Genomic DNA, 9,996 nt, shown 5'->3' on the forward strand with positions numbered 1-9,996 from the left:
TTTGTCAAATTGCTAGAAGTTTATCAAGTTTCATTGATCTTTTTGAAAAGACAGTTCACTTTTATTGATTTTTCTCATTGATAACTGTTATGTTGACCCTCTTAAAATACAAATTTAGATTATTGACTTGAGACCTTTCTTCATTTCTAATATTAAGCATCTAATATTATAAGCCACTATGTAGCTGCATTACATAAATTTTACTATCTTGTATTTTTTTATTTCAAAATATTTTCTAAATTCCCTTGAGTTGTCTTTTTTAACCCATGGATTATTTGGAAGTGTAATGTTTAATTTCCAATGTTTGGAGGTGTTTCTGCTATTGGTTTCTAATTAAATTCTTTTATAGCCTGAGAATATATTTTGTATGACTTCAATTATTTTAGATTTATTAAGGTTTGTCTATGACCCTGGACTATGATCTATCTTGGTGACTGCTCCATGTGTCCTTCAAAAGAATGTCTGCTCTGTGGTCGCAAGGTGGAGTGTTCTGTAAATGTCAATTATATCCAGGTGGACGATGGCATTGTTCAGTTCTTCTGTATCTTTGCTGATTTTTTGTCTAGTAATTCTATTTATTATTGAAACAAGACTATTGAGATCTCCAGATATAATTGTGGATTTGTCTTATTTCTCCTTTCAGTTATGTCAGCTTTTAAGTATTTTGAAATTCTATTGTTAGGGGTTTATTGATTTAGAATTATGTTAACTTAATGAATTGATCCTTTTATCATTATATAATGCCCCCTTTTATCCTTGGTAATTTTTTTTATTGTGAAGCCTAGTATGTCTCATATTAATATAACCATTTTGACTTTTCTTTACTTTTAAAACTTTTTATTTTGCAGTACTTTGACACAAGAATTTTTTTTTTTTTAAAGTGTTCCCAACTGGCCTCCATACAGCTTTTCACAATGACATCTTATGTAACCATTGCACATTCCTGGTTTCAAAACTAGGAAATTGGCATTGACACAGTATTATTAACTAAACTACAAACCTTTTTTGGTTTTCACCCATTTTTAATTGAAATTTCTATTGAGATAATTTAGGTTGACATGCAGTTGTAAGAAATAATAGACAGATATCTTCTACACATTGCCCACTTTCCCCAAATGGTAATATTTTACAAAACTAATATTACAAGTAAGATATTGACATTGCTACAATCCACTGATTTCCTCAGGTTTACTTGTACTCACTTGTGTGTGAAATAAGTGCTATAAATTTTATCACATGTGCAGATTCATGTATCCACTCCAGTCAAGATACTGACAGTTCTTGCTCTTTTATAACACTCACCTTTCTCCACTCCCTTACCCCATCCCTACCACTAATCTGTTGTCCATCTCTAATTTTGTCATTTCGGGAATGTTGTATCAATAGAATCTTACAACATGTAATCTTTTGGAACTGGATTTTTTCACTTATCAAAATTCCCTGGAGATTCATGCAAGTTGTGTGTATTAGTAATTTGTCCCATTTTATTACTGAGTAATATTCCATGGTGTATATATATATATATATATATATATATATATATATATATATATATATACATTCCACAATTTGATTAGCCATTCACCTGTTGGACATTGGCGCTGATTACACTTTTTGGCTATTACAAATAAAGCTGCTGTGAGGATTTGTATACTGGTTTTTGTGTGAACATAATTTTTTTCCTCTGGGATAAATGCCTAGAAGTGTAATTGCTGGGTTGGATGGTAGTTGAGTATTTTCATCTGTGTTTGTATGCAGTGTGTGTGTGTGTGAAATTTGACATACAGATTTTGGTCACCACAATCAGAACAGAACTGACCCACGTTGTGTAACCCCTTTATGCTAGTCAGACCCTACCTGCTAAAAACCACTATGTTCCCTATGACTAGAATTTTGCCTGTTACAGAGCTGCTGTGAACATGTGTACATAGGCTTTTGTGTGGATACATTTTCATTTCTCCAGGATGAATTCCCAGGAGCACGATTTCCAGGTCATATGGTAGTTGCATGTTTATTTAGTTTTTAAAGAAACTGCCGAACTCTTTTTCTAGAGTGACTACCATTTTACATTCCCACCAGCAACTTAGAAGAGATCCAGTTGCTCCGCATCCTCACTAGCACTTGACATTGTAATTATTTTCAAATTTTATGCATTCTGCTAGGTGTGTAATGCTATCCTGTCCTGGCTTTAATGTGCATTTCTCTAACAGCTCCAGCTTTCCTTTGATTCATGTTTGCGTGGTGTCTGACGGTGGGGCAAAGGCATAATGGCCACCATAATGAGACAATAGCTTAAGATCGACAGTGAAGCAGACAACTCCACAGAACATGACAGAATTTAATACAAGGTAATTTACTTGCGGGAAGATTGGGTTGGACCGGAACTGACAACCCAGCAATTCCGTGCGGATTATACTGTGCTACAGGCTCCTGTGACTATATTGATTTTATGGTATACCTCAGATAGTAATGATTGACAAGACAAAGGGACAAAGAATGCAGTAGCGCCAGCAGCCATACCTCCTGGTGGTCTTTGATAGATGATTGTTTAAAATTAATACCATCACCAGTTGGATATTTATCTTGGTTGTCACGCCATTCTGGTGGTTACTAATAAATACTTATGGCTACATTTGAAGGAACACAGATAATCACCAACTTGAAGGCTTTGATATGCTTGCTAAGGACAGTGAGTTTGTTCAAAGGTCACAGCGTGAAACTTAAAAATGACCTGACATCTGGGATGGAGTTGGTTTTGTTCATATCTCCATCTATACATGTGATAAATCTTTTCCCATCATTTTCTTCTTAGCCTACCTGTGTCATTATAATAAAAGTGCTTCTCTTGGAAACAACATATAGTTGTCGTTTAAAAATATTGATTTTGGCAATCTCTGTCTTTTGATTATTGTGTTCTTTGACTATTTATATTTCCTGAAGTGCTTGGAATTTCCTTCATGTTTTTAATTAGGTCTACCATTTTCTTTGTTTGCTGTTTCCCACTTCCTGCCCTCTTTTGTACCTAATCAACTTCACAGACAACCAATGTCCCACAAGGCCACATTGTTACCACAATACCTCGATGCACAGCTTAGACCACTGTGCAGTCATGTCTCCACAGGGACAAAACAAGAATCCGAACAACAGGTGAGCAACCAGCCCCCTCTCCTGGCTGATCTGAATGACTGCTTCTTTTTACCAGTCACACCTGTGGCGTTGGTCAAGTTTTCCATCCTTCTACAGAAGACGAGTTAATATACCCAATCACAGAATTACCCCCACTCCCTGACAGCACCCAATCAACAAAGCCCCACTTTTTAATACCATCCCCAACGTCACCTGACACAAGTCCAAATCTTACTGAGAACCCCTGTGGTTGTGGAGTTTGTAGCCCCTTGCTGCCGTGAGTACCGAGTTTCCCCGAAAATAAGACCTAGCCGGACAATAAGCTCTAAAGCGTCTTTTGGAGCAAACATTAATATAAGATGGGGTATTATATTATATTACATTAAAATAAGACTGGGCCTTGTATTAATTTTTGCTCCAAAAGACGCATTAGAGCTGATTGTCCGGCTAGGTCTTATTTTCGGGGAAACACGGTACAATTTGGGCCTTTTTATGTAAAATGACTAAGTTAATTCATGCCCAGATTAAAAGAACTTCCTCTTATGTCACCAAATTTTTCTGTTACACTCTCAATTAACAGTTAAACAGTGAGTGTTCTGTTGTTCTTAGGTATAGTGTTCTAACATCTAATACCCATTAGATCAGTGAGGTTGATATTGTTCATAATTGTCTTCACTGATTTGTCTCGCGTTATTTCAGAGAGGTGAAATCTTTACCTCTGATTTTGATTTTCCTATTTTTTCCCTTTGATTTTTGTAAGTTTTGTTTCACGTATTTTAAAACTTTGTGATTTGTCACATAAACATTTAAAAATTGTGTTACTGATGTATTGACCTTTTTATCATTGTAAAAAATTCCGCTTTAGCTCTGTAATAGACTTTGTGAGAAATCTACTTTATCTAACATTAATATAACTGCTCCAAGCCTTCTCATGTTTACTCTTCATATGAACTTTTCCATTTATGTATTTTCAACCTCTCTCTTGGTGTCTAATATACACTTCTTGAAGAAAGTACATACCGTAGTTACTTTTTAATCCATTCAATCCTTGCCTTTGTAGAGTCAATTAACATTTAATGTAATTATTTATGTGGTTATATTTAGGGTTATAATTTCACTATTTGTTATGTTTCTCACTCTTGTTACTTATTCTTCTGTACTTTCCTGCTGTCTTTTGGACTAAAGATTTTTAAGCATTCCATTTTTATTATCTTGGGTTTTCAGCTGTACCTCTTTGCATTTTTAATTGTTTTCATGATAAGGCTCTTTTTATCTTAGAGTTAATATTGTATCATTCATGTAAAGTGAGTAATGTATTTGCATACATATTACATCTACATATACTGGGGGTGCCAAAAAAATGTATACAAGTGGATACTTTGGCACTAGTTCACCGTAATCAGAAGTGTCTGGACGCTGATGGTAATCACTGAACACCTTTTGTAACTGCAGAAGTCACACGTGACTTGTATTCATCTTTTGTAATCGGTACATATTGAGTATTACAATTTTAAGTTTTCTTTTCTTAAAATGTGTATACTTTTTGGCACCCTCTGTATTATATTTTTGCATCTTCAGTAACATGTATATTGAGTAAATTAAGAAAAATAGTATTTTATACTTTTCCAGATATTTACCATTTCTGGAGTTCTTCCTTACTTCCTGGAGATCCCTGTTTCCAGTGTCATTTCTGTTCAGTCTGAAGACCTTGAGCATTTGTCATGCAATTCTGCTGGCAGTGAATTCTCTCTGTTGCCCTCTATTTGAAAATGTCTTGATTTTGCCTTTATTCTGAAAGAATATTTTCTTTGAATATAGAATTATGGCTTTCCCCCCCTTGCCGCAGCTAAAGATACTGCTCTTCTTTCTGCCCTAGTTTTCTGATGTGACGTTATTTTCAAATGTCAGCAGTCATTTGAATCATTTGATGTTGCTTCCCTCTGCAACATCATTCTACTTCAGCTACTTTCATGATTGATTTTGTTTATTTGTATTTATTTTATTTTATTTATTTATTGGGGTGACAATTGTTAGTAAAATTACATAGATTTCAGGTGTACAATTCTGTATTGCTTTTTATTTTTAAATTACAGTTGCCATACAATATTATGTTAGTTTCAGATATACAACATAATGATTAGACATTGATTTAACTTACAAAGTGATCCCCCTGATAAGTCTAGTACCCATGTGACACCAGTTATCACAGTATTCATGACTATCTTCCCTACTTTACATCACTGTGACTGTTTTCATACCTGGCAATCTGTACTTCTTAATCCCTTCACCTTTTTCACTCAGCTCCCCAAGCCTCCTCCCACTTGGCAGCCATCAATTTCTTCTTGGTATCTATGTGTTTCTGTTTCGTTTGTTCATATATTTTGCTTCCTAGATTCCACCTATAAATGAAATCATATGATATTTGTCTTTGTCTTATTTCACTTAGCATAATATGTACTAGGTCCATTCATGTTGTTGTTGATGGCAAGATTTCATTCTTTTTATGGCTGAGTAATATTCCATTGTATATATTTACCATACTTCTTTATTCATTTGTCTATTGATGGACACTTAGGTTGCTTCCATATCTTGGCTATTGTAAACAATGCTGCAGTGAATACAGGGGTGCACATATCTTTTCAAATTATTATTTGGAATTTCTTTGGATAATTACCTAGAAGTGGGACTGCTGAATCATATGGTAGTTCTATTTTTAATTTTCTGAGGAAGATCCATACTGTTTTCCATAGTGGCTGCACCAATTTGCAATCCTACCAACAGTGCACGAGGGTTCCCTTTTCTCCACATCTTCGCCAACACTTGTTTGTTGGTTTATTGGATGGACATTCTGACAGGAGTGAGGTGATATCTCATTGTGGTTTTAATCTGCATTTCTCTGATGATTAGTGACGTTGAGCATCATTTCATGTGTCTATTGGCCATGTATGTCCTCTTTGGAGAAATGTCTATTCAGTTCCTCTGCCCATTTCTTATTTGGATTGTTTGATTTTTCTGTTGTTAAGTTGTATGATTTCCTTGTATATTTTGGATATCAATCCCTTAGCAGATATATCATTAGCGAATATCTTCTCCCATTCAGTAGGTTGTCTTTTCCTTTTGATGGTTTCCTTTGCTGTGCAAAAACTTTTTAGTTTCCTGTAGTCCCATGTGTTTAGTTTTTCTTTTGTTTCAGTTGCGCAAGGAGACATATCCAATATTATTAATACTAAGAGCGATGTCTAAGGGTTTACTGCCTATGTTTTCTTCTAGGTATTTTACAGTTTCTGATATTACATTTAAGTCTTTAACCAATTCTGAGTTTATTCTTGTATATGGTGTAAGAAAGTGGTCCAGTTTCATTCTTTTGTGTGCATCTGTCCAATTTCCCCAAAACCATTTATTGAATAGACTGTCTTTACCCCATTATATATTCTTGCCTTCTTTGTTTAGATTAATTGACCATATAGGCATGGATTTATTTCTGAGCTCTCTGTTCTGTTCCACTGATCTATGTGTCTGTTTTTATGCCAGTACCATGCTGTTTTGATTACTATACGTTGTAGTATAGTTTGATACCAGGTAGCATGATATCTCCAACTTTTTTCTTTCTCAAGATGGCTGTGGCTATTTGGGGTTTTTTGTGGTTCCATGTAAGTTTTAAGATTATTTTTTCTAGTTCTGTGAAGAATGCCATTTGTATTTTGATAGGAATTGCATTGAATCTATAAGTTGCTTTGGGAAGTATGAACATTTTAACGATGCTAATTTTTCCTATCCATGAGCATGGTATATGCTTCCATTTATTTGTATCTTCTTCACTGTCTTACAGTTTTCCAAGTACAGATCTTTTACCACCTTGGTTAAATTTATTCCTAGGTATTTTATACTTTTCGATGTAATTGTAAGTGGGATTTTTTTCTGAAAAGGTTTTATTACACACAGAGGGAATGGGACTCAGTCCTTCTTGGCTGCTGCCTTCCTTGTGGCTGCAAGGACATTGCTCAGCTCCTCTCTCTTCCTCTTGGCACAGATGTGTGTTCCCACCCTTGATGAACTAACTTCAGGGCCTGCTTGTCCTTAGAGGTCTTGAGCAGCTCCATGACACACCACTCATATGGGGCAAAGCCACACACCTCAGATCTTGTCCCACACAAACTTGGTGTGCTTGGTGAGGTGCCCACGGTAGTGGCTGTGCCTAGGCTCGCTCACGTTCTTGGTCACCTTTACTAGTTTTCACATTTTTCAGGTAGATACCCAGAAGAGGGATTGCTGGGTCATATGGTAATTCTGTTCTTAATTTTTTAAGGAACCTCCAAACTGTTTTTCATAGTGGCTGCAGTAATTTACATTCCTACCAACAGTGTATGAAGATTCATTTTTCTCTACATCATGTCCAATATTATTATTATTACTTGTCTTGTTGATAACAGCTATTCTGGCAGGTGTAAGGTGGTATCTTATTGTGGTTTTGATTTGCATTTCCCTAATAGCTAGTGAATTTAAATATCTTATTTCATCTATTTGTTGGCCATTTATATGTCTTGGGAAAAGTGTCTGTTCAGGTCCACTGACCATTTTTAAATTGGATTATTATTTTTTTTATTGTTGAGTTGTATGAGTTCTTTATGTATTTTGGATATTAGCCCCTTATCAGAGGTATCGTTTGCAAGCATGGTCTCCCATTTGGTTGGTTGCCTTTTTGATTTCTTGGTTTCTTTTACTGTGCAGAAGCCTTTTAGTTTGATGTAGTCCCATTTGTTTATTTTTGCTTTTACTTCCCTTGCCTTTGGGGTCAAATTCATAAAACCCTCTCTGAGACCAAGGTCTATAAGTTTAGTACCTGTGTTTTCATCTATGTATTTTATTTTTTCATGTCTTATATTTAGGTCCTTGGTCCATTTAAGAGTTAGTTTTTGTGTATGGTGTCAAATAGCAGTATTTCATTATTTTGCATGTAGCTCTCTAATTTCCCCAGAACTATTTATTGTGTTGTTGTTGTTTTCCAGTTTTCCATTTAGTCCTGTTAGTTGTTTTATATATTTTGGTAGTTCCCAGGTTGGGTGCATACATATATATTGATAAGTGTTATGTCCTCTTGCTGTATTGTCTCCTTTATCATTACAAAATGTCCATCTTTGTCTCTTGTTACTTTTTATCTTGGAATCTATTTTTTTTGATGGAAGTATGGCTACACCCACTTTTCTCTGGATGCCATTTGCCTGGAATATCATTATATTCCACATCTCTTTGAGTCTGTGTTTGTCTTTGCAGCTGAGATGTGACTCCTGAAGGCAGTATATATAGTTGGGTTTTGTTTTTTGATTCACCCTACTACTCTGTGCCTTTTAATTGGTGAATTCAGTCCATTCACATTTAGGGTAATTATTGAAATATGAAGATTTCCTATAGGCATTTTATTTTGTTTTCTGGTTGCTCTGTTGTCTCCATTGTTTCTTTTCCCTGTGTTTCTGTCTGTGTAGTTTGGTGGTATTCTATCATTTTTCCTCTCTCCTTTTTATGTTGTGTCTCAGTTCTAGATTTTTGTGTGTGTGGTTACCATTAGGCTTATACAAAAGAAAGTTTCACCCATACAGTAGTCCTTTTTCTTCTTATTGCATCTTACCTCTATTCACCTGTGCTAGTTCAGTCCTTTTCCCACTCCCCTTTGTTGTCACAAATTATCCTTTTATGCTGTGTGTTCATTTCTAAATTGAAGGAGCTACTGTCTTCATTTTAAATCTTTTTACCTCCTTTAACCTTTATATTTAAATGTTTAATACTGGATTCTGAACAAGGGTTGCACTTTTCTGCTTCTGTCTGAGTCATCATATTACTCACAGTTTTGTATCCTTTTGTCTTTTTTTGTTTCAGATAGAAGAGCATCTTTCAGCTCTTTTTGTATGACAGGTCTTGTGGTGGTAAATTCCCTGAGCTTCTGTATGCCTGGAAAAGCCATTATTTCTTTCATGTCTAGAGGATAAATTTCCTGGATATATTTTTATTTGATGGTGATTTCTCTTGCAATACTTTGAATATTTGGTTCCACTCTCTTCTATCTTGTAGGGTTTCTGCTGAAAATTCTGATGATAATCTAATAGGGTTTCCTTTATAGACTGTTTTCGTTTCCCTGGCTGCCTTGATAATTCTTTGTCATTAGTTTTTGACAGTTTTAATATCATATGCTCTGGAAAACACTTTTAGATTCGAGGATCCAGTTCTTTCCTTAGGTTTGGCACGTTCTTGTTGATTATTTGATAGGCGCTCTTTCCCCTTCTCCTCCTCGTCTCCTCCTTGCATACCCATTATTCTTATAGTGCCCTTTCTAAAGGAGTTCGTTACCTCAGAGGTCTTTCATTTTATTACTCTAGGTTCTCCTTCCACCTGAGTCATTTCTAGATTTCTATCTCCTATGTCACTAATTCTTTCCTCCATCTGGTCTATTCTATTTCCTAAGCCCACTGGTTTATTCTTCATCTCTTTTACTGAGTTCTTCAGCTCTAGAATTTGTTTCGTTCTTTTGTTAATAGTTTCAATCTCCATTGTTCATTTTGATTTCTGAGTTCACTGATTTGCCTTTGAGTTTTTTGGTATCTTGCCGAGTTTTTTCAGAATGGCAATCTTGAGTTCTCCATCATTTAATTCACATATTTCCATGTCTTTTATTTCCTGAAGATTTTTCATTTTCTTTCTGAATTCCCTCGTTATTGATTATTCAGCATGCTTGGATTATTTCTCTGCCTGGGAATTTGTGGGAATAACTTTTAATGTATTTGACACTTCAGTGTATAGCAGGTTGTTGACATGTAGGTCTTTTTTTCAGTAGGTAGTGCTGAAGTGCAAGTTTTACTGTCATCTGCACTGCTGGGGCTG

The sequence above is a fragment of the Rhinolophus ferrumequinum genome, chromosome 15 (genome assembly GCF_004115265.2).
Source record: "Rhinolophus ferrumequinum isolate MPI-CBG mRhiFer1 chromosome 15, mRhiFer1_v1.p, whole genome shotgun sequence".
NCBI lineage: Eukaryota > Metazoa > Chordata > Mammalia > Chiroptera > Rhinolophidae > Rhinolophus > Rhinolophus ferrumequinum.